The sequence below is a fragment of the Elephantulus edwardii genome, unplaced genomic scaffold, assembly GCF_000299155.1.
Source record: "Elephantulus edwardii isolate Elephantulus edwardi_28Jun2011 unplaced genomic scaffold, EleEdw1.0 scaffold00060, whole genome shotgun sequence".
Taxonomy (NCBI): Eukaryota; Metazoa; Chordata; class Mammalia; order Macroscelidea; family Macroscelididae; genus Elephantulus; species Elephantulus edwardii.
The window spans coordinates 16,355,536-16,382,062 of NW_006399810.1; the positions used below are offsets into that span (position 1 = coordinate 16,355,536).

A 26,527-nucleotide genomic window follows, 5' to 3' on the forward strand; every position below is an offset into this window, starting at 1 on the left:
TTAATAGTAGGGTTGCACAATTTGATGGGTAGGCGGGGTGAAGGAAATGGGAAGAATCTTTTGTGAAAAATAATGTATTGAAACTTTGTAAATAAATTTATATAAAAAATGTCACCAGCATTAGAAGAAGACTTGTTAACTAGTTGTGAAATGCAAGTGGTACAATCTTGCTCACTAAAAATGAAAAAGATTTTATGCGTTTACTGTGGGAAGATCAAGTACTAAATAATTTTAAATATTACATTTTAGCAATAAAGAAAACAAACCCCCTATAACTGGAAAAACAAATGGCAACATGATAAATGGTAGAAAACTGAAGTAGAATAATTCTCACTTGAAACCATCATCTATGCCTTTGGAGCAACAGTTAAGAACTCAAATGGCAATCTGCTACAAATGACCCTCTAAAAGTATTTAAAAGCAAGAATGTAACCTTGAGGTCTGAGGAATGCCTCAGTCCTTAATTCAAGCTACGGTATTTTTAATTGCTTCATAAGCATGTGAAAGTTGGGCAATGAATAAGGAAAGTCAAAGAAGTATTGATATCTTTGAATTCTGGTATTGGCAAAGAATAGTGAATATACTATGGACTGCTAAGGGAACTCTAGAGACTTAGGGATACAAAGCTGCACGGCAATCTCAAAGTCACATGACTCAAATCCACCAGTTTCTCCACCAGAGAAAGATAGCAATCTTCTCCCATGAGATTTACAGCCTCTGAAAACCCACTAGAGAGTCAGCTATAGGTGGGTTTGGATTCAACAGCACACAACAACAACAACGTGGGCTGCCAAAAGAACAAATCTGTTGACAGAGGAAGTGCAGCCATAGTGTTTCTTGTAATCAAGGATCATGAGCCTTATCTCCCAAACTTTGGGTATGTTGCCAGAAGATATTAGTCCCTAGAGAAAGACATTGTGATGTCTTTCACTTAGTAAAGTGGAGGGTCAATGAAGAGAGGTAGGTCAGTTCAGTGACCACAAAAATGAGCACACTAGCAATTGCGAGGAGGCTCAGGAGAGCATAGGGGTTTGTTCTGTTGTACATGGATCTCTGTAAGTCAAGTCAACTCCATGAAATTAACAACAACCACATACACAAAGAGACTAGGATCTTGGGACTATTTCAGAATCCTGCCTATTACAAAAAGATATAATGCTGTTCATAATTGGAAAGCCAAACTTAAGCCCTCAAGCAAGGTCCAAATAGGCTTATCCAAGGATAGGTGGGAAGAATTTGGAAGTCCTAGATCCAAGATGGCGGCAGAGGCAGAGACAGCGTGGTGAGCTGCAGGAGCAGCAAACCACTTAAAGCAGGGCCATTATGGCCTTCCACAGACTTCGGCTTATTGATAATTGAACACTTAAACAGTTGATGACTGGCCCTCAGTGAAGATCGAGGCTCAACAACAGGAATTCAAGGATTCCCAAGGAGAAATGGGTGAGTCTCGTGGCTCCCAACACCCTCCCCCCAGAGCCCATGGGGCTTCCACAGCCGGAACAGAATGGATTCTCTCACCCAGGATGGATGTTGGGCACCGGCCCTCCTCAAGACTGGTACAGCGAAGCCACCACACTGCCGCAAGGCGGACTTGTTCTGGAGAGAATTCTTGGAGCCAGGATGGTGGCTGTGGGGGAAGTGGGCGATCGCTGGCCGCCCACACAAGAGGGGCCGCGCGCACACCGAGCGCCCGTGCAGTGGGGTGGGGTGGCCCGCCCCCAGCGGCCACTCACGCTGGGGGGGGGGTCACTCGCCTCCGTCGGCCTCCCGCGCTGGGAGGGGCATGCGCCCCACTGGCTGCCTGCGTAGGAGGTGGGGGATGGGATGCATGCCTGCCATCTGCAGGTTTGGGTTTCCTTGGACAGGCCAAAGAAAACAATTACCTATAGAATGGATTGCTGAAAGTCACTGTGAGTCTGATGACCTTAACAGTGGCAGCATGCACAAGAGGACCAACATCCTAAATGCACCACATATTTTGTTCTGTTGAATGCTTCTGCCAAAAGATGGTTAGACCTGGGGGGAGTCTGTTCACAATTCTCAGGTTCCCTTTATCATATATAAAGGGGGAGGGCAGTGACACCTACTTCAAAATATAGTATGACCACTTATGGGGGGGGGAAAAGTGGCAGTGCTGGAATTGGAAACACTATCCCTTACCACAGAGTCCTCAGTCAGGCGAGGGGACCAGACTGGGGAGGGGGAGTATACCAGCTAGATCCTGGGGGGTGTTGCCCTGCTCTGGATGGGCTGCCCTCGGCCCATGGCTTGGGGCGAGCCGTCACGGCCCTCAGGGTGAGCTCCTCAGTCCCCAGATTGTACCATCTGATCCCTGGGTGGGGAAAGGGGGGGAAGAATGCCTAGGTTATCCAGAGAATGTTATCTAGGCCACCTTCTGCCACCCTCCCCCCCAGTAAACCTGAAAGCAACACCCTCAAAGCCCTTCTATTTGTAACTCACAAGTTTGTTCTCTCTAGGTTTGCTCACTTTCCTATAGGTAACCTTAACACTGAGTTTTACTCCAGAATTGACCCTGAACCCAGTGCCAGTGACAAAAAGGAAATACAACTGACAGCTAAGGAAGCAAAGGAGGATGGAGCCTCTGGGTTCAACCAGCCATCCCCACTGGACCCACCTGGGAAAACACTGTGCAGTCCAGAGGGGAGAAAATGACAGGAAAGTATCTTCTAACAGAGCAAGAAGGCAAGCAGCTTTAACCCAAGACCACCAGTAAGGTGATAAAGCATCCTCCCTTCCCCCCCTTTACATCTACGCCCCTGTTCAGCATGAAGAAGCCAGAGAGTCTGCATCCAATTCCCAAATTAATAAGACAGTTGGTTTAATTACCATTGGAAAATGCTTGTCACTCCTCTGTAGCATCTGGTCCCCACTGGACCCTCATCATTTCCTTCACCTGCTCCCCCCACCGACCAAACAATGCAGCTCTGCAACTGCATCCTGGCCCATCCTCACCCTTCTGCCCCCAACCCTCACCTCCTTGTACCCCTAATATGTTTTTCCCAATAAAAAAAATTTTAAAAAAAGAATTTGGAAGTCTTAAGGATCTAAAAACCCATATGTCTTTTTCCAGTCCCTTCAGGAAGAAGCAACAAATCTCACTAAGAAAAAGAGATCAAAGGGGAGTGTGATTGAAAACAAAAGAGGTTTAGACAATATAAGATTGGGTTACGGTCCCTCTGAGAACAGAAATGCATTTTTGCAGCCAGTTCTGATTTTTGTACTTCAAAGGGAATCTAGATTAGGTGCTAGATGTAACCTATGATTGGTTAGAAATCTCATTTGTGTGTTTGCAAAATGCTTTGAAGATGAAGAGGCCACAAAACGGTCAGAGATGGATGCCTTCCTATTCTTGTGGTCCAGTGAAACAGGGGAGGATTTGTCAAACTGTAGAGCAGCTGGTGTGTGTGTGCATGCTTGCTCACTCACACCTGATCTTTGGAATGATTCTTTGCAGTGGAAAAAATCTCTTATGTCAGCCCTTAATTTCATAAGATCACTTTTTCCTCTGGGATTATTTGTCTTTGCAGAGTGGAGTATACTCGGGGTGAGGGTGGAAAGGTGCGGGGGGATTGTATACCAATGAAGGAGTTTTTCTTTTGCTTTTAAAGAAGAGCAAACTGGGGGTGGAGGTGGGGTGGGCGGTGAGAAAAGTGCAAACCAAAATCTCTGTAAATGTTCATTGAAATTAATAATAATAAAAAAGGAAAGCAGAACAAAAATTGCCTGACACCTTCCACATTTGAAACACCCAAGTATTAAAGATGAGTTACAAGAACATGAATGGTTGGCATAGTCCCTTAGAAAGGTCCATGTGAATATTATCAAGCGGGTGGCTGTCTCTGCAGAACAAAGACAAACCTACTTTTGCAAAGCTTCAGGTATTCTACGCTATAGAAGGCAGAGACATCCTCAAGGCAGGAATTGTGAGGGCCCAGGGGAGAAGAAGAAGCAGGGCTGCTCATGCCCTAGACCAGTGCTTTGCGATGTTATGGTGCACATGAGTTACTAGAAGGTCTTGTTAGAATGATGGCTCGCTCACATAGGTCCAGGTAGATCCTGAAAGTCTACACTTGTTGCAGTGTAATTCAGTCCTGCAGTCAGTGGGGCAACGTTGAGCAGTGAAGCCCTAGACCTTGGAAGTGCTTTTCTCCAGTTCGTAGGAATGCAGCTAGAGAGCTCAATGGATGTTTGATGAAAAGCCAATAGGTTGGTAATTTTGTGTTTTTGTTTTGTCCTTATGATTTTGTTTTTCCTCCAAAAGCTTTAGTGCCCTGAGGCACCCATCCTAATTTTGGCTTAGATTGGAGCTTTGAAAGGAGTGAATCTCTTTTTGGCATGTTTGCCCCAAAGCTCTGAGTATTCATTCATGCCACTGCAGGCATGAGTGGTATCAATGGACCCACACATGATAAGGTCAGCAGGTGTCATGCAGAAGGTATGCACATATCATCTCATTGCACATTCAAAACCACCACAGGATAACAGGACCACTGTTCTGCTCTGTGTATTTAAAGTTCACTGCCAGAAATTAATTTCATAGTAATTCATTTGGTATCTTGATTTTTAAAATTAAAATTAACAAAGAGAGCAAGAGCAATAGAAATAAAGTCATGATATTTACCCAAGAGAAATGAGCTGTTCATTTCTCTCTGTCAGAGATCAAGGTCAAAATGTTCACTTTTACTCAGTTAATGAAACTTGTGTTAGTCGGAAAAATTGCAGGCTCAGTTTTGTCTCTAGTTTACAACGTAATTTCAGTTCCACTCTCCACATGTTTTTGGTGTCTGTGGTATATTTCATCCCTTATCTGAAAGCATTTGTTTTCCTATAAATGGCATGACTTTAAAATATTTGTGTAATGCAGATCCCATTTTCCAGTTGACTTTCTCTTCCAAAAGAAAATGGGCTCCCATAGTGAAAATGCTTTCCAAATAGGTTCAAGTGAATATCTTGTCAAGACAGAGTTTATCATGAGATATGTCCTGCCCTTCGAGAATTTCTAGATGCTTTACAATTCCATAGTCTTTCTGTTGCTGGTTTTCAGCCTACTGCTTGGCATTAGGTAGTTCTCATTCATGGTAAATGGCTAATTTCTAAGCTATCCCAGTCTAAACTCAATTCCTTATATCTAAAATGGTTCACGGAAACAAGGTGCAATGCCATATTTTGCCAATGAGTACTACTTCCAAACCACTAACATTTAAGCCAATAAAGTGAATTAATACAGCAACTCAAAAGACTAAATAGAAAAAAAAATTAAAAAAAAAAAGACTAAATAGAAATCTTGATGAGCACCGAGCTTATACTACTACTACTCACGGGAGAACTATGTAGGAAAGAATGGTGAGGAAGGCTGCACAACTTGGAAAATGTAATTAATGTCACTGAATTTTATGTGTAGAAACGGCTGAGTTAGCATACGTTTTGCTGTGTACTGTCTCAACAACAAAATAAAGAAAATGCAAGGAATAAATAAATGAACCAGTTGTCAAGATGAGTCCGACTCATGAAGACTCCATGTGTGTCGGAGTGGAAGTGAGCTCGTGTGGAGATCCTGGGTTTACAATACCTGTTATGTTGGGAGGAGATTGCCAAGCCTTTTCATTCAAGATGCCTCTGAGTGGCTTGAACTTCCAGTATTCCAACTAGCAGTGATCTTGTAAGCCTTTTGCACCAGTAAGTCCATACAATGAGTTACGTCTTCATTTAATCTAGTCCATAACTTTGGAAGAATGAGTATCTTTAAAAAGAGCTACTAGTAGTAAACATTCTTTATTGCTCTCAGAGATAGCATATTGTCATCTTGGCAAGTTCCCAAATCCTATTTCAAGACAATGATCTCAATCTTATATTTGTTCATTTATTCATTCACTCAAAACTGTTTATTGAGTGTTATATTTATTTAGTGTATGTGGTAGACAGGGTTTTGGCACATAGATGAAGACAGAGAAGGTTCTTTTCCTCATAGTTAGCTTTTAGTTTTGTAGCTCATGTCCAAAGATACCCCTAATAATACCCCTAATAAACTTGCCTTCTGGTATTTTTGTCCTTGTAGGGTCCACTGCCTTTGGATGGCTCTGAAAACAATGCCATGAAAATCCATTTGACTTCCTGGATGGGCTAAATGAATCCTTAATATTTCTTCTTTCTCTTTTAGAAGTCTCACTCTGGGGATGCCAGCTATCCTGGAACAAGGCAGACTGCCCAAATACTGCCATGCTGGAAGGAAACCTAAGTTAGTAGCAACATGGAGACAGTGAAGCACAAGAGGGATACCTGGCCAACCTCATTAGCCTAGGCATCAAACATGTGAGTGAAAAGGCCATTTTAGATATTTCAGCAGACTTAATGTGGAGAAGAATGAAGGAACCCAGCCAAGAGTCAGAACAACTGAAAGCTTCACCAATGCAGAGCACAGGGGAGTTCTGCTCTACGTAGCTTAAAATCCAGACCTACAGGCCCACGAACATAGTAAGATGGTTGTATTTAACACCATTAAGGTTTAGAGCTGCATGTTGTGCAGAGACAGATAATGGACACCAATCTAATGGCAAAGAGGAATAAAATTAAATGGTCACACAAACTAATGTAAATTATAATTGCACTAATTATGGGAAAGAGAAGGAAATGGTTCTCTGAGTATATATGACAGAGGAATGTACCTAGTTAGAGAACTCATAAAAGGCTTAAAAAAGAAAAGAAAAGAAAAAAGAAATATTATGCTTGAGATGGGATGTAAAGAATCAGTGGGCAAAGAGGGAAATAGGGGAAGATGATTCCAAGTGGAGGGAAGAGCAGGAGCAAAAGTCAGGTAGTGGTGTAGTAGCAGCTTGTCTGTTATCATTGGAGAAACCGTTTGTTCTTATAGCCATTGTAAGAAATATATGCCTCAATAATTTTGGCATTAACATATGTTACTAAGTTCTATGTTTTCTAGTACATGCTGACCTAGCTTGGTTACCACTCCCTGCCTACATCCTGTACTTGGCCCAGGGCCTGGATGCCCATGAGATGTCAGAAGCAATAACGGTCCTGAATGTGAAGAAATCTCAACTGCCAACCACCATGAACTCTGTATATAAACCCAATTTTCACTTCCTCTCAGGATCAGAACAGGGTGAACATTAGTTCTTGACCTGCCCGAGTAATAAGGATCTTTGTGGATTTCTAAACTTTGGCTGAGTGTTTAGAATCTCACATTTTCTATCATGCCAGTCAGAGGTCATGGTGAGCACAAGGGCTGGAAAGATCAGTGAGCCTAGAACACAGGAAGCAGAGGACAAGAGATGAAGCCATCAGGAAGGATAACGAATTTCGTTTTTCTTTACCCTAAGAGCACAGGGAAGTCATTAGAGTATTAAATAGAAAGGTGATGTGATAAGAGTTGAGACATTTTTACTTCAGTGGACAGAATCAGAGGGGGAAAAAAGTTCAGAGTAGAGTAAAGATGGACTAACTAATGTTCACAGTCAGATCTTAGCAGTTGTCCAGGTCTTTAAAGACAAGAAGGAACTTGTTAACGAACTTAAAAATGTTAAACAGGCTTATAGAGCCTTATTACACCACCCAAAGATCAGAGAAGCCCTAAACACTTTTATCTGAGCACTATCATCACTTTTTCATGAGAAAAATGCAGCACGAATGGAGCTGAACAGTTTTTTAGGGACACACATGCCCATCAATATGGCTAAGTGTTGCTACTGAGCAGTTTGTGGGTAGTTGATCCATTGGCCTCCCCAGGATGGAGTGGAGCCAACTCCCAGGCAGTGTTGACTGAGTGACAGGTGGCAGGATCAGCTCTTTGCCATGGTCCATGCCCTTCACCAAAAGACAATTCTTCCCCAAGCCACCAGCACTTCTGCCTGAGAAATAAAATGCCAGCCATTTCCAGAAATGGAAATTTCCCAAAGTAGCAAGTGGCCTCTTTCTGTCATCTAATTTCCCCTTTTTGATATGTCATCAGTCACCCCTAGAAAGCAGATGCTGCTTCTATGATGGTAAGATGTAGAAGGATACACGGAGGGTCCACTACCCAAGAGAATTTTACTGACTAGCTTTCTACAGTGTCTCTACTTCCCAACCTAAAAATTCCATTATTTGGTATAAAGCGTAGGTTGTGTGGAGACAGCCACAGTGGGCTTAGAAGCAGTGACCTAGAATTTCCACTCTAGTATTCTGTGCTGGGGCAACATAATATTTGTGCTCATCTGTAAGTGGAGCAGCCAATAGCTATCTCACAGGCCCTTTGTCAAGGTTAAATGAGATAATATTCGAAAAAGTGTCTAGGGTGGTATCTGTCTGGCACCAAGAAGGTTCCTAATAAATGCCAAATGAATCATGAATCTCAGAAGAGGCATAAGCCAGCCAGGGACAGGGAGCTGGAGGGGAAAGGAGAGTGCCAGAACCAAGAGAAAACAAGGGGAGAAAACTGAGAACCGGGATGTGAGCCACGGGTCAGGACAAGGAGAGCTGGGGCTCTGGATCCAGAAGCAATTAGTGCAGATGGCTCTTCTTCAAAGTTGTGGGTGCGTCTGAAACCCCAGGCTCAGAGCTCAGGGCCTCCCCTTCCTGATATTTAAAGGAGGGACACTTGGCTTTTAGCCTCAGATGATCATTCTCTGTCAAAACAAAAATACTTCTGGGTTAGCCCAGTGGACTGTTAGTCATCTTAAACATCTTGAAACTAAATTATTGACTAGTCTTGACAACCCAAGGGTGAAATTCTAGTTGAGGAAAGGTTGGAATCCAGTGGTAGCATTCAGAGACCCAAAAAGTACAGATCTAGCTTGGGTAGCTGTAGAGGGAAACAAGGCTATTCCTTCTCACAGAGAGAACAACGTGGATTGTGCAAATTGTTAATATGCTCCACTGCTGACAGAAGGTCAGTGGTTGAAATCCACTGTAAGAGGTTACCATGGAGCAGAGTTCACATTACCGCAGCAGATAAATAATAAACCCACTCTAAGAGGAGGAGCCAGGTGCAGGAGATGTGTCTTTCAGCAAGAGCTATCATGTCTAAACATGAGCTCTGTTACAGTTACTCCTTTGAAAGAGATCTCTGATAGCATAGTGGGTAAGAAGTTGCACTGCCAATCCAAAAGCACAGGGTTCAAATCCTGGTCTGAGGGAGAAAGATGGACAATCTCCTTCTCTGCAATTTACAACTTCTGAAAATCCTCTGGAGGGTCAACCATGATCCTACTCATTGGCATATAGCAGCAACAATTCCTTCTTGAGGGAGTTCTGGTGGCTCCTTTGTAGGCTAACAATCTATTTTTCAAAGATATCATTCATTCTTTGCTTCTCATAGTGTGATTGGTAGGAGGCCAGCAACTAGCACACAAACCCCTGATTCACAGTCAGAGTTTCTGGGAGTGACCCAGGAATTCACATTCTAAGGAATTTCCAGGCTCATTGAACCAGCCCCAGACTCACACTGACCTCATGCATAGCTTGACCAGATCATTGATATAACTCCCAGCCTTTTCCCTGGCTGGTCTGCCAAAGTAGATCACTTGTCCTTTCTGACTGGTTTGTCTTGATCTGAAAGCTCCATTAAAACCTATTAAAACCACAACAACTCACAAGCCTCTGCTGGCAGATGGGAGATGGGGGCACAAAAGCCAGGAACGAAACCTAAGTCTCTTGCAAGGAAGGCGAGATTTCTATGACTGAGGCAGCAGCCGCCAGGTGAAAGAAATCCAGACCTGTTCTCATTGGAGCCTAGGAAGGTTAATCTTATCCTTTGAGAAGTCAACCAACCAACCCCAGTCGAGTGTGGCCCTGCTCCTCCTGGGTCGAGGCTCACTGCAATTCCAGTCTCAGGGAGAGCAACCTACATCTATTGGATTATTTATAAATTAGGTTCAATCCGCCCAATCTAAGCCATCAGCAGATCTTCTAAGTGATATTCTTAGCTGTCATTCAAGGCCTGGCAGGCAGCCAGGGATGCACTCAGAGCCCATTCTGTGCACTCAGCCATCCGCTCCAGTGGAGGGAGGAGCAGGAAGGTCTGTCTGACTTTGGAAAGACAGTTTTCAGGTTGAGCACACTGCGTGCTCTTTACAGCTGGGCCTCCTGGGCATCTGCGTGCACGGCTGTGCAGCTCAGTGGCGTGTAAAAGTTTCCAATAGGAAACCCCTAATCACACACTCTGCTTTCCATTCACAGTGCCGAGTTTTTTTATTTGTTTTTACAGTAATTGGGCCTTGACATTCTGCAAGGCAGAAAAGCAACATTTCTGTGTCTTGGAGATTGTTTTGAACACACACCCTTTTTCTGTTGCCAGGAGGGGAAGTGAATGAAAAGTCTTCTCTAAAAGAAGGGCCAACTTGGTTTCTAGGGGTCCCTCCACCCATAGCTAAACCCAGACTCTTATTCCAGTTGTTGGATCCTCAGCCTGGGGTTTGCTTGGAACACTGGACTTGTGCTCTCCTGTAGGCAGAGCTGACAATAAGTGTCAGGGACTTAACACCCTCAAAGACTAGCAGGTGGGCAAACAGCGGGAAGGGCTGTGGGGGAATGAAACTCAGAGGTAAGATTTTTACCATCCTCTGGAGGACTGAACCCTAAACACTCATCACATGAGTAAACAGCCTGGCATTCCACTGCATGCTTGTTTTCTTCCCATCCCTGCCTCTTCTGAGAGCACCTTCCACAGAAAGTGTTTGCACTGAAATTCTGACCGTATCGTCAGTAATAGAGTCTAAAATGACAAATTGACAAACAGTTGGTAAATATTTAATTTTATATCTGGGAAATGAAAAATTAATATGTTTTAAAAGTCTCTATGTATCACAGTCTTCTATTTGCATTGTTGATTCTTTTAAAACGTTGCATCAACCTTGTGCTAGTATTTTGCTCAGGAGACGTAAATGTAAAGGTTTTTCCTTCTTTCTTATTTATTGCTGTTTTGGCTCTGAGCATTGTCAGCTCTGATACTTCTTTCATGCTTACTATTGTTATCTTATGCTAGTGCATTGAGATGATAATACAGGTATCTCCAGTAACTTTGGAAAGTTCCTTTTCTTCTTTCTTTTTTTTATGGTGATAATTTATATTTAGCATTCGCCAGCTGGACTCAGTTTAGATGATCTCAATTTTGTTTGCAACATCCAAAACACCATAGTCAGGAGCAAGTCAAACATAGGCATCCTTCTCTCCATCAGGCCTAATAAAAATGTTGACCTTAGCCACATCAGTGTCACAGAGCTTCTTTACAGCTTGTTTAATCTGGTGATTGTTGGCCTTGACATCCACAATGAACACAAGTGTGCTGTTATCTTTTATCTTCTCCGTGGCTGACTCAGTGGTCAGGGGGCACTTGATGATGGCATAGTGGTCAGGCTTGTTTCTCCTGGGGCACTCTTCCAGGGGTATTTGGGCTACCTTCAGAGATGGTTCTGAAAGCAAAGAAGGAAGCCCCTGCCCCTCCCAAAATTGAAGCCAAAGCAAAGGCATTAAAGGCTAAGAAGGCAGTCCTGAAGGGTGTCCACAGCCAAAAAAAGATCTGCACGTCACCACCTTCCAGTGGCCTAAGACGCTGAGACTCTGATGGAAAGTTCCATTTAAGCCACTTCATGAAGAAGCTTTGTCTTACATACTTGAGGCTTGTTTTTAGGAGAGGGCATTCTGTGGAAAGGGACATCATGTTTGGGCAGGTGGAGGGTCAGTGACGGAAGAAGATGGAGTGACACAAGGCTGCAGCAATGGGCTCGAGTGTGTCCGAGATGATGATGGCACAGGACAGGGTCACTGTGAGGGTACATGCCTTGATGGCACACACCGACAGCATTTCTGCCAAGGGAGCTCTGATTGTGTAGTCCATAGAGGGCCATGCTGCGGACACAGACTCCAAGAGTTGGAATTCACCAGTGGCTCCACAGGAAGAAGATGGGCAGTTTCTTTCCATTCAAATCTACAGCCCAACAAACACTTTCGTGGGCTGTGGAGTCAGAACCGACCCATAGCCGACCCTCCCGTGGGTTTTCTGAGGCAGTTCATTACCCGGGGGGAGAGTGCCCAGCCTTCTCCCATGAAGCAGCTGGTGGATTTGAACCTCATGCCTTTGGGATTACAGTGCAGCTTCTTGCCACTACGCTACCAGTGCTCCCTTCGGAAATACTTGAGGGTCATTATTAGTCAGAATTGATCCAACAGCAATGCTAACTGCAAGAAAGCTGAGTTTTTAGGGGGGAGGGGAGATGAAAAGCTAATATTCGAAGTTGTTTTGCAGCCAGTTGTTGAAGAGGCAGTGAGCTGGAGCAGAGCGAGTAGCATCACCATGCTCCTTCTTTGGAAATGACATTGTGTATGTATTGTTTCTATTTTGTGCTGTTGTTATTAGGTGCCATTGACTTGAATACGACTCAAAGGGACTTAATGAACAACAAATATGAACCCTTCCTTTCTGATCATCCTCACAATCTCTGACACACCCAGGCTCATTGCTGTAGTCACTGTGTCAGCCTACCTAGATGAAAGTGAGTTTCCTTTGCCGTCCCTCCACCTCTCCAAGCATAATGTCCCTCCCCAAGGAATAACCTCTCTGAGCAACATGCCAAAAGTATGTGAGACAAAACTTCATTTTTGCCTCCAAGGTGCCACATCTTCAAGATGTATCTGTTTGTTCTTTTGGCATTACTAAACTGCTATCCTACGGACTATTAAGCACTCTATTAAGGATATTAAGTACTCTTCTTCAACACCACAGCTCAAAGCGATCAAGTCTTCTGTCAACTTTATTCATTGGCCAGCTCTCAGATGAATAGCAAGTGATTGAAAAGACCATGGCCTGAGTCAGGCCACCTCAGAACTCAAACTGACATTGCTCCTGAATTCTTTAGAAAGAACGCTAACTACAGACTTGCCCAGTGTAATACATCTCCTGATCTCCTGGTACCAAGCGTATTGTTGTGGAACCAAGTAAAATTAAGTCATTGACAATCTTAATCTTCTCTCCATCTATCATGAAAACAAAACAAAGGGAAGAGATACTGAAATAAAAGCGCTGAACAGGAGATTTCAAAAGGCAGCCCAGGAAGACAAAGCAAATGTTTATCATGTAGGGAGCTCTAGTAGGAAATTGCACAGCTAATCCAAAAGGTGTACCTCTCTGGGGAATGCTAAGCCACAAGCAATTTTTTCCAGTATTTGTTAGTTTTTATTTAATATAACTTACTAATTTTCTGTTTATACAATTGAATTTTCAATAATGGCTTTGTACAATCAGGTTTTTTAAACCTACTTTGGTTTTAACCAGCTGTTTAGTTTTTCCCTTCTTTCTTTGAAAAAAGTTTACAAATTATATTGGTTTACATTTCATCATTTATTTATACATTTGAAACATTGTAATTACAATTTCAATTTATTATTTACACACATTTCTGTAACATTATTTAAAATGTTGTCATTAGAGGTAGATATGACTCATAGTGACCCTATGAACAACAAAATTGAGCCCTGCCCTATCCTGTGGCACATAATTTATTAATTATAATGTCTGATCAGTATATTTTATTGTGCCTTTACTCGCATACAACTTATCTATTTATTCATGTGTATATTTGTATTCCTCTTGCCCTCCCTTATTATCCATGGTTGTTGTTGTTATGTGCCATCAAGTCGCTTGCGACTCATAGCGACCTACAACAGCCCTAAAGGTTGCTCTGTCCTGTGCCAATTGCACCGTCTCCGATACACCCATTACGATTACCCCAGTCACTGAATCAATCCACCTCATAGAGGGTCTTCACCTCTTGCGCTGTCCCTCCACCATCCCAAGCATGATGTCCCTCTCCAAGGACCGGTCCCTTCTTACAACATGTCCAAAGTATGTTAGATGGAGCCTCAGAATCCTTGCCTCCAAGGAGCCACCCAGTGTGACCTTTTTCAGGATGAATCTGTTTTCCTAGCTGTCCATGGTACCCTCAATACTCTTCTCCGGCGCCACAGCTCAAAGGCATCAATTCTCCTTCTATCCTCCTTAGTCATTGTCCAACTCTGATGCATAACAAGTGATAGCAAAGACCATGGTCTGTATCAGACACACCTTAGTCTCCAGAGAGACACATTGCTCTTCAGTACCTTGGGGAGGTCCCTAACAGCAGACTTTCCCATGGCAATGCGCCTTTTAATTTCCTGGCTGCTGGTGCCAAGACTGTTGACTATGGAGCCAAGCAAACTAAAGCTGTGAACAATCTCAATCTCTTCACCATCCATCCTGATGCTGCCAATTGGTCCAGTGGTGAGAATCTTTGTCTTCTTGACATTGAGCCTCAATCCATATTGGAAGCTGCAGTCCTTGACCCTCTGCAACAAGTGCTTCAGGTCCTCCTCAGTTTCAGCCACCAGGGTTGTGTCATCTGCATATCACAGATTGTTGATAGATCTTCCACCAATCTTGATCCCACATTCCTCCTCACAGAGCCCAGCCTCCCGGATAATCTGTTCTGCATACAGGTTTAAAAGGCATGGAGATAGGACACATCCCTGGCATACACCCTTCCCAATTTTGAACCATGCAGTGTTTCCTTGCTCTGTTCTGATTACTGCCTCTTGGTCCAAGTATAGGTTTCGCGTTAGCACAATCAAGTAGTCTGGGATTCCCATTCTTCTCAGAGTCAGCCACAGTCTGTTACGATCCACACAGTCAAACGCCTTTGCATAGTCAATGAAACACAGATAGACATTCCTCTGGTATTCCCTGCTATCAGCCAAGATCCATCTAACATTAGCTACAATATCCCTAGTATTAATATAGTATAGTATAGTATAGTATAGTATAGTATAGTATAGTATAGTATAGTATAGTGTAATATTAGTATAATATCTTTTATTATTATCCATGGTAGCCATCAAAAATTAGTTCTGCACGTAAACCCTTCTTTCTTGTTGTTCTTATGTGCTGTCGAGTCACCTGGGACCCATACAGCAGCTCTGTAGCCTGTAGTCTTACACTGTAATAGTCCTTTTGTGACTGACTTATATTGTTGAGTATGATATCATCCTGATGTGTCTATGTTACACAATGTTTTGTACTGCACTCTCTTTTTGGAGGTATTGCTCATGTCTTTGTTCCATATCCTTTTCTTATAACTTCCTTCATATCTGATGTTTTGGTGTTTTATAGGTTTTATAAGATGATTCTCTTCTTTTCCATTTTGATCAAGTATACTGATTTTCTTGGAGGTTACATTGTAAGTTGCTATTTTATTCATAAGCCGAAACATTTACTTTCATTTGAAATTTCCTTAACATCTTCATTTAGAAGTTAAAGAACTTCTAAAGAACTACATTTTTCATTCCCTCTTTGCTCTATAGTTGTCATTACTTAGGGACTGATAAACTTCTGTATCTTATTTTTAGTTTCATGTGTTTATTATACTTTGTTTATTTCTGTGTCAAGGTTATATTCTAAACAATGTTGTCATGCCTTTAATTTCAGAATGTTGTTTGTTCTTAGTCAAACCCCCTTTCTTTAGAATTTCTTGTAAGCTTAGTCTAGTTTTAAAAAATTCCCTTAGTTTCTGTTTATATGGAAGTGTCCTGATAACACTTTTAAGTGGTAATTTTTCTGGGTATACAATTCTTGGTTGACTTTTTTTCTTTAATTTTGAAAGATTATTTATTTTAAAAAATCAGAGAAGGTTTAGAAATAGTGTTGTTTTCATGCAGTCATTCACAGTAATTTTGATTTATAACATTATCATTGATTAATGTAAAATTAATTAATTAAAATATTTAATCATCCACTTATTCTGTACTACTTTGCTGAATTGGTAGGTTACATCTATTTTCTTTTTGTGAAGCTACAAGCAATTTTGAGGGGAGATAATGGGTAATCTCTTCCTGTAAAATGAACAGCCCCAGATATCCATTAGAGAGTCAGCTACTTGTTCCCACTTGGTGGTAAAGAGAAAAACACATGAGATTTACCATATTGGTACCGATTTGGTAGGTTATTTTGTGGATTTGAGACCAAAATTTTTTCCATATGAACTAATGGTAATTGCTTCTTTGTTTTGCACCATCCTAGTTTCATCGGAACACTCTATTGTCAGATTGTGAGGGAAACCTGCATATGCAAACAGTCTTGCTTTATTTTACTGAAATGTTAAAAATAACATTTTCCCATGGGATTTAATTAGTAAAGGATCCTGGTCTTTTGATGCCATCATGCTAAATGTTACTCAAATTCTTAGTAGTCAAAACATTGATAAAGATACAACTAATCATAGATATGCTGCCAGGAGAAAATATATCCTATTATTTTAAAATATAAACTGAAAAATTAAAACTCACTGACTCATACTTATTCTCCATCAAGTTTGTAAGGCTGTAAATTGCCGAGGGAGGAGAGGACCCATCTTCTTCCTGTGAAACAGCTGATGGATTCCAACTTCTAAAGACACAAGACCTTTGTGTTAGTATTGTAATGTGTTCTGGACTACATCACCAGAACTCCCTTAGAATATGAGAGGTTCAATCTTTTTATAAGAGCTCTGGTGGCCTGTTGAAAGGAGTTGCTCTGTCAGCTCAAAGACATACAATTCAGACCCATTAGCTGCTCCAGTAGAGAAAAATGGTTGATCAACTCTCATGCAATTTACTGCTTCTGTTTCAGCTGTGGTTGGTTCTGGCTCAACAGCACATAACAACAACATGACATGATTTTAATCTTCTGTTGCTGTTTTTGTCAATATTGGTGGTACAGTTGATTCAACCTCACAGCGACCCCATGTGTGCAGAGGTGAACTGTGCACTCAGTGTCTTCAAGGTTGTAACCTTCTCCAAGCAAATGGCCAGACCTGTCTCCCAAGGTGTCTCTGGGAGGCTTTGAACCAACAACCTTCCTCCTAACAGTTAGCTATAAGACTAACAGTTAACTTTTTGCACCATCCAGGGTCTCCTTAATGAGGTGGTAAATATTATGTAAATAAATGCCAAAGATGTAATAATTAATTATATAAAAAACAATGTACATCTCCTTGTCAAAAATCAGTTGGCCATAGGTAGATGGGATGATTTTGGATTCTCAACTCTATTCTATTCTATTGATCTGTGTGCCTGTCATTGTACCAGTACCCCGCTGTCTTCACCACCACAGCACTGTAGTAGGATTTGAAATCAGGGAATCAGATGCCTCCTACCTTGTTTCTCTTTTTAAGGAGTGCTTTGCTTATTCTGGGCCTCTTTCCATTCCAAATGAAATTGGAGATTACCTTTTCTATCTAGTTGAAGAATGGAATTGGTATTTGTATTGGGATTGCATTAAATGTGTAAATTGCCTTTGGTAGTATGGTAATTTTCACAATTCTGAGTCTTCCTATCCGTGAACAAGGGATAGTCTTCCACCTCTCCAGTTTTCGTTTTGTTTCTTGTAATGATTTTTGTCATTTTCTTTGAACAGATCCTTTGTGCTTCTGATTAGGTTTACTCCCAAGTATTTAATCTTGTGATTAGCCATTGTGAAGGGTATTGTTTTTCTCAGCTCCATTTCTTTATTCTCTTTGTCACTCTAGAGAAATCCAAATTATTTTTGTATGTTGATTTTGTATCCCTGCCACTTTGCTGAACTGGTCAACTACGTTCAGAAGTTTTCTTGCTGAGTCTGTAGGATTTTCTAAGTAAACTATCGTATCATCTACATAGAGAGATAATTTTACCTCCTATTTGCCAATTTGGATACCTCTTATTTTCTTCTCTTGTCTTACTGCTATTGCTACAACTGCCAATACAATATTGAATAGGAGAGGTGATAGTGGGCATCTTTGTCTAGTTTCTGTTCTCACAGGGAATATGCCACGGACCAGCTGAGAGAAGGGGAGAGCTGAGGATGAAGGACACAGAGAGGCTAAGACTGATAGTCAGTAACAAAGTTTATTCCAAAAATTCTGAGTTATATTCTTCTGCAGAGAACAGAAAAACAGCTCAGCCTCAAGGCCAACAACATGCTTGTTTTGATATCCCCACCACCTGCAAGATGGTTTCCAATTAGCAAGCAAGGCCATCAGAACAGAGTCTTTAGGGAGGGACATACCATTCCGCACATCCCTGCTTGGCCTTAGGGTTCAAGGAACTGTTAAACTTGTTTTTGCTCCCTTTAAACACCTGCACTTGTGAACCTGGCATAAAATGGCTGCAGTATGGCTCACTTTTTGACATCCTGCTTCCTTGAGTTGTTTTCTATCAAGTAGATATGATAGCCAAGATGGAGTTAGCCTTGCTGGTCTTTTGGTACAGGGCTAATCTTGCTTTACAAGTTAGCCAGGCCCCAACAGTTCCCCCTAATTTATTTATTATATAATGGGACACTGCCTGTCTTAGGTTGCCCTGGGCCTGTTTTCCTTGCTTACTCGTCATGGAGAAACTCACATCTTGGTATGAGCCCTCAGTCTTAGGTTGCTAAGGAACAGCCAAGGTCTTACCCGTCACTGGCTACACATCCTGCATTCATCTGGGGACAGCCTTAAGTTGCATTTCATGCACCTTTCCCAGCAATTCTTGATATCACTTGGCTAATATACCACCAGCACAAGGAAGGATCTATAGTATATATACAACAACAATACCAAGAGCAACAATCATAAAAAGCAGACTTTTAAACGAAGTGGCTGAAGGAAACAGTTTTTTAGATTTTCAAATATTTGACCAGCTACTTCTGCTGAAGAAATATCTATATCTTGGGTATTTTGCATTTCTAGTATTCTTTGGTGTAGGTCATACAAATTAAGAGACTCATTATTTGACATCCAAATTCTTTTTAGATGAGATACTATCCTAATCCAGTCATTATTTGAATCATTACATTTTCATGTTGTAACACAGATAGAATCATAGGTTGCATGACATTTTAATTTTTCTATTACTATAATTTGTAATACCATAAAACCTAATAAATTCACTGTATCATATAAGGCATTTAACTTTTGCTTCATAATTTCATCTACATATTCTTGTTCTATCCAATTTGTGTTACATTATGCATTAATCCATTTACAAATTCAACAGTTTGCGCTTTTTTTTTACATCAACTAGCACAGACACAGCTGACACAGATTTGGAGTGCCGGCCACAGGCATATGTGTTGTTTTTGTTTGGTTTGCTTGTTTGTTTGTTTTTATGACTGGATAAACACCAGATAAAGTACATGAATTTGTGAAGGTGATAGAGGATGCCAAGAGCTGATTTCTCAAAGATCTTTTGAGATAAAATATCTCAGCGGCACCATGAGACATTTGAGACACCTGCTCTTGGGGTCTCCCCACTTACAAGAGCTAGGATTTTTAAATATATTAACTTTAAATTTGTCTTTATCAATTTTTATTTTTCACTGAAACTTTCAAATTGTATGAGCTCGTAAATATTGCTACATTAAACACAAGACAAAAAAAGACAACAAACATGGAGACAGTAACAATAAATTCAAACAAAAAACAAAACAATTAACACAAACATTTTGAAGCCTTTAAGTTATAACACTTTTCTTCTTATTTTCAGCTTTTCTTCATATTTCTGTGTTAACACGTTTTTCTTCTTATTCTTAACTATGTTTTATATTCTTCTTTTCCTTTATTAACTTTTTCTTCTTAATATCCTAAATTGCATTTTATACTCTTCTTTTTCCTTTATTCTTAACTTCTTTTTCTTAACTATGTTTTATACTTCAGAGTTTTAATACTTTTCTTATTAATCACAAGACAGGAGAATTCCAAAGGAAAGTTGTAGGTTCTATATGAGCTTTATATAACTGTTTTTCAACTAATAAGTGCAAGGTTTTAGAATTAAAAGGCCGTTGTTTAGTTCATACAGGAGTTTGAATTAATTAGACAAGAGGTAAGGCTTTAGGCTGCTGAATAGTGGCTGTTAGTTTAAAGAATTGCAATTCATATTTAACATGTATTTTTTACAGCATCTGGCAAAGTAGTGATAGATAAGAAAGCTTCAAATTGTTTTAATAAATCTCTTTCCCATAAATTAGCAGTGATGTTTAGCACATAAAATTGCATCTGAGCCTTTTGTCCATCAGGTCCTGTATAATCATAAATATTCTTAGGTTGCCAAACGTTGGGAGAAGTTCCTAATCCAGAAAGAGTTAATGTTAATTTTTTGCAAAGACCAATTAAGAGGCTAATTATTTTTACTAATAATAGACACATTGTTATGCATCAGAGAGTTGGACAATGACTAGGGAGGATAGAAGGAGAATTGACTCCTTTGAGCTGTGGTGCTGGAGAAGAGTATTGAATGTACCATGGACTGCCAAGAAAACAAACAAATTCATCGTAGAGAGGATTAAACCAGGCTGCTCTTTGGAGGCCAGGATTCTGGGGCTTCGTCTGCCATACTTTGGACATGTGGTAAGTAGAGACAGGCCCTTGGAGAGGGACATAAAGCTTGGTAGGGTGGAGGGACAGCGCAGGAGGGGAAGTCCCTCTGTGAGGTGGATTGATTCAGTGACTGGGGTAAACGGGATGGGTGTGTCAGAGGCAATGAGATTGGCACAGGATAGAGCACTGTTTAGGGTTGTTGTACATAGGGTCGCTATGAGTCGCAAACGACTCGACGGCACATAACAACAACAACAACAACAATAGACACATTAGCTCCTAAATCCACAAGACCTGTAAAAGAAATTTGATTAACAGAAAATGTAAGAGAGGACCTTTGATCATTAAGGATGGTTTTTCAAAACAAATATTTTCCAGTATTTTTAAATCCTCCTACTTTTGATTTATTAATAGTAGGAAATGCATGATAAGGAAGAAGCAAAAGGTGAGCAATTATTTCACTAGTTTGTAGGAAAGGAACAATAATTTCATTAATTTCATTAGTAAACTCTTGATTTTTACTTCTAGTATGAACCTGGAAACTTTGACTAATAAAACTATTACATTCAATTATTATTCTCACAGTTCCTTGAGGTAAAGGACCAAAGACACCAGTTCCCAATTGATACACTTTTCCTGAGGGGAATAAAGTATAAAGTTGAGTAACAAATAAATCAGCCACAGCACTGCCTTTAAATCTGACAATTAGTTTTGCTTGGGACTCTCCTGTTGATGAAGGCAGAGATCTGATTAGTAGCTGCAAAGATAGAGTGCATGGGAAAGGGAGAAGAGTATATAAAATACACAAAGACAGACTTTATCTACAAAATTAAGAAATTTATACAGCTGTTATGGATTTAACTTTACACCCCGGGTTTTTAACATATTTCACTGGTACTTTCATTTTGTTCTTCTAAATTAGTTTAATTCACCCTTCTGCTAGAAAAGTGGATTGTGCCGGTGAGGGAGGAGGAAGTCACTCATCCTCTCCATTTTTCCCTGGTAGGGTTTCATATTCAGGCAAGGTAAGATATAAAGGAGCTCTACTCTCAGTATCATTCATTTGAGAAGCATTTTCATGATTACTAGCGATTTCCTCTTTTAATTTGTCAACTTTATTTCTAATATCCAAAGCATCCCTCACTAGCCTCCATAAAGAAAAGGTATCAACTGGAACTTTAGATGGCCCATTTCCTTCATAATAATCTTGTGATGTCTTTCCTACTTAATTTCACAATTCCAAATCAACCGTGCCATTCTCTGGAAACCAAGGACACACCTTTTCTACAAAATCCAAAAATCTAGACAATTGCTGGTACTCAACCTTATCTCCTCTGACTCTAAGAATATTCTGTAAAGAAAGAATATACACCGTCTTACCTGATTTATTTCCCATCTTTGTGTTCAATGCTTTCAACTCACCTGGCTTCTGGTCAGTTGAAAGTCCGTCAGACGTGTCTCTCGTACTTTTGTGCCCCATGTTTGGGTGCCAATTGCCGCGGACCAGCCGAGGGAAGGGGAGAGCTGAGGATGAAGGACACAGAGAGGCTAAGACTGATAGTCAGTAACAAAGTTTATTCCAAAAATTCTGAGTTATATTCTTTTGCAGAGAACAGAAAAACAGCTCAGCCTCAAGGCCAACAACACGCTTGTTTTGATATCCCCACCACCTGCAAGTTGGCTTCCAATTAATTAGCAAGCAAGGCCATCAGAACAGAGTCTTTAGGGAGGGACATACAATTCCACACATCCCTGCTTGGCCTTGGGGTTCAAGGAATGGTTAAATTGTTTTTGCTCCCTTTAAATACCTGCACTTTTGAACCTGGCATAAAATGGCTGCAGTACGGCTCACTTTTTGACATCCTGCTTCCTTGAGTTGTTTTCTATCAAGCAGATACGATAGCCAAGATGGAGTTAGCCTTGCTGGTCTTTTGGTACAGAGCTAATCTTGCTTTACAAGTTAGCCAGGTCCCAACAGGAATGCCTTTAATCTCTCTCCATTGAGAGCAATGTTGGCTCTTGGGTTTGCATATATACTTTTTACTATGTTGAAGAAATACCCTCTAATCCCATTTTGTTGAGTGTTTTAATCATGAATGAATGTTGGATTTTGTCAAAGGCCTTTTCTGCATTAATTGATAGGATGGTGTGGTTCTTGGTTTTTGCTTTGTTAATGTGATGAATTACACTGATTGTTTTTCTTATTTTGAACCATCCTTGCATATCTGTTATGAATTTCACTTGATCATGGTAAATTATTATTTTTTTTATGTATCATTGGATTCTATTGGTCAGGATTTTATTCAGGATTTTTGCATCTATGTTCATGAGAGATACTGGCCTATAGTTTTCTATTTTGGAGAAATGACAGCCTTTTTAACAAATGATGTTGGCAAAACTGGAAAACTATCTGCAGAAAACTCAAGCAAGATTCACACCTCATGCCATACACAAAAACCAATTCAAAGTGGATCATGGACCTAGGACTAAAACCAAGGACTATAAACTTCATTAAAGAAAAGCTTGGAAGAACTCTCAAAGTCCTAATGTGCAACATAAACAGTCTTCCAAGTATCCTGGAAAAAATAGATGGATAAAATAGATGAATGGGACCCTCTAAGAATTAAATCCCTATGTACATCCAAAACTTTCTCCAACAGGGTAAAAAGTGAAAAATATGTGGTAATGACATGTCTGACAAGGGACTTAAATCTAGAATTTATAAAATACTCCAGCACCACAACAAGTTAAAGGTAAATAACTCAATTGAAAAATGGGCACAGGATATGAACAGACACTTCGCCAAAGGACATTCAGATGGCAAACAAACACATGAAGAAATGTTCAAAATCCCTAACTCTAAGAGAGATACAAATCAAAACAACTATGAGATATCAGAATAGCAAAATTCAACAGAGCAGCAAGCAGTAAATTCTGGCAAGGTTGTGGAGAAACTGGAATCCTTATTCACTGTTGGTGGAAGTATAAAATGGTGCAACCACTATGGAAGGCGCTTTCTCAAAAAGTTGCAAATAGAGATATCATTTGACCCAGCAATTCCACTACTGGGAACATACCCTAAAGAAACCATAACTGACATCCAAGCAGATATATGCACACCCATGTTCATCACGGCTTTGCTCACAATAGCAAAGAGCTGGAAACAACCCAAGTGCCTGTCAACAAATTAATGGATAGAGAAGCTGTGGTATATTCACACAATGGAATACTGCACTGCACTGAAAAACAAGGAACTCATGAAATCTTTTACAAAATGGGTGACCCTGGACGACATTATGCTGAGTGAAATATCTCAGTCACAAAAGGACAAATATTGCATAGGGCCATTGTTGTAAAATGGGACTGACATCAGGGTTGAGGGAAGACAGAAAAGGAGGGGAGGAATGATGTATATCTGCTTAAAAGGGAAATATGAATGGGTATTCTTGTCATTACAGAAGTGCAGAGTGAATGTTGCATAGTGGAGTGAACTTGGTGGGAGGGATTGCATAACAATAAAAGAGTTTTTCTTTTTCTTTTCAAGGAGAAGAGTGAATTGGGGTTGAGGGGGTGGATAGGGAGAAAAGTGCAACAATGAATGAAAGCCTAAGTCTCTGTAAACTTTCATTAAAATTAATGAAAAAAACAATGCACAGAAATGATTGTATAACATAAAGTATATACAAATAAAATAATAAATATGAATAATCAGAAAATTAATTATGGTATAAATAATACTTTTTTTTTTTCCAAAACCCAAAATACTAAAAAGGAAATAACAATCTAGAAGAAGAGATACATTCTAAAGAGACTGGGGGGAGGGAGGAAAATGTGTAACAATGAATTAATTAAAAAATGTTTTCAATCAAACACTAAAAAGAATTTCACCTTCACTTATTCTAGAGACGTCCCTAACTGAAGGCAGGCCTCACATGGGCTCCACAAAGTAGCAGGAGACTTTGACGTCTCTCTGAGTCCCTAGGTAGCCACTTAGCCTGGCTTCCTGGAGACAAAGACTACAGTGTTAATGAAATGAGAACTCGAAACTCTTGCCATCATTTCAGGGCAGCCGTGGAAGCTGAAGGGTTTATTAGTAATCTATATGTTGACTGGATCGGATGGGGGTGGGAATGTCTTCATGTTAATGCAACTTTCCTCAGGAAAACTAATAAATCTGTTGTCTGGACGCTGTCCAGGAGAAAAGGACATGAGAGTAGTGGCAGGTAGGCATACTCACGGGGCCGTGAGCATACCTGATCCTGATGTTGTCAAGAGGTCCCTTTGCCTCGATCCCCCTCTGCTTGACTGAGGGTGATTAGGAGGCACGGTGGTGCACACTTTAGGCGGTATTGATCTTCTAAGAAGCTTCCTCTCTGAGCAAGTGCCAGGTAAGAGCAAGTAGCTTAATGGCTTCGGAAGGAGGATTTCCTGCTCATGGCCTGGGCACAGCTAGAGACAGTGCTTTCTTCACTTCCTGTACCCTTGGCTAATGGAGGAGGTGTCTGCTCCTAAGTCAAGAAAGACAAGCACATAACTCCCACCTCCGGAAGACCAGCTCGCAGACAATTGCTGAGGGGGACAGGTTTCTGTCTTAACAAGCACATCTGTTGTGGGACAGTCTCTCTCTCCAGAAAATCCAGCCCCCGGTTTTTCATGAGATTTCTAGGTTGGTGTCAAAGGACCCTTTCAGCCCTTAGTGCAGGAGAAGGGGAGAATTATTCATGCCTTCCTCCACAATGAGAGATGTGCTTGTAACCAAATGCCTCTGCTCTCCACTGACTCAGTGTTCTGAAATGCCATTTTTAGCAGCATCACTGAAGGTTCCGTGCCAGTGAATCAGAATTTCCGCTACTGAAATAGACTCTGCCTGAGCGTTCTTTCCCAGCAGGCAGAAGCGGATGGAGACCACAACGAGGAGGGCCCAGGCTCCCACGCAGCCTGCAGCCTCCTTGGATTGGCCTGGGTCACCGCTGAGAATCCAGAGAGCTCTCTCTGGGGCAGGAGGGAGGATGAGGGGCGTGGACGGCAGGGGCAAGGGAAACAGGAGTCCAAATGTGAGCTGAGCTGTCTGGCGAGAACAGTCTAGACGTAAATTAGGACACAGGAAGTAGGTAGTATGGTGTCCCTTCCCCTCAGCCTCCCTGCCCCTTCACCTCCTACATATAAGCCTTTCCTCAAGGAGGACACTTTGTAAACGACAGGGTGGCAAAGGTAAGAACCAAGGAGATCTCCACCATAGGAGATCTGTGATAGAAATCCGTAAGGCTGAGGCGGTTCAATCACTGAGTGGTGTTGGTTGAATGTAGAAAGTACCTTGGTATAAAGGCATGGTGATCTACATTAAAACAACTTGTGGCACACCCCTACAGAGGCCTTAAGTCTGAGTCCATGGCAACAGTCGGTGGGTCTGTGTTCCACGGAGGAGTGGCTGGAAGCAGGGCAGTTGTGCTGGGCAGGCTAGAAGACAGGCCCATGACTATTTCAACAAATGCATAAGGTGGAATCTCCCCGGTGTTGCTCAGCCTCCGATTATCATGTGAATGCAGTGTGCAGGGTACAGAGAACCTTACCTCTGCTCATCTGATGGTGGGAAGACCCACCTCTTGCTGTTGATGGGAGTTTCTGAGGCTGTAAATCTTAACAGGCGCAGACAGCCCAGCTGGTGGACTTGAACTGCTGCCACCTTTCAGCCAGGAGCCCAAAACTTAACCCACTGTGCAACCAGGGCTCCTTGATGATTATTGTTGTTGTTAAGTGCCATTGAGTCAACTACAACTTAGAGCAACCCTATGAGCAGCAGATATGAACCTTGCTCTATCCTGAACCATCCTCTGATGTACCTGAGTGCGTTGCTACCATAACTGTCCATTCATCTGAATGAGGGCCTCCCTCTCTTTCTCTGATCTTCCACATTCCTTGATGATGTGAGAGAGTAAAAGATAATCTCCAGTGCCTAAAATTTTGGACTCTTAATCAAGACTTTTAGAGTCAGACCTCAGTCCACAGGATTTGGGCAGCTCCAACATCTATTCAGTGACATTAAAAACTGGAAAGAATATACTGAGTCACTGTATCAAAAGAAATTGGCAGACACAGAAGAATTTCATGAAACAACATATGAGCAAGAGCCTATGGTGATGAAAGAAGAAGTTCAGGCTGCTTTGAAGGAAGTAGCA

The 26,527-nt window shown here is 41.2% G+C and overlaps 1 pseudogene; it reads left to right on the forward strand.

Moving 5' to 3' along the window:
• The window catches only part of LOC102861453, a 116,157-nt pseudogene that overhangs the window by 60,591 nt on the left and 29,039 nt on the right, over positions 1–26,527 (forward strand).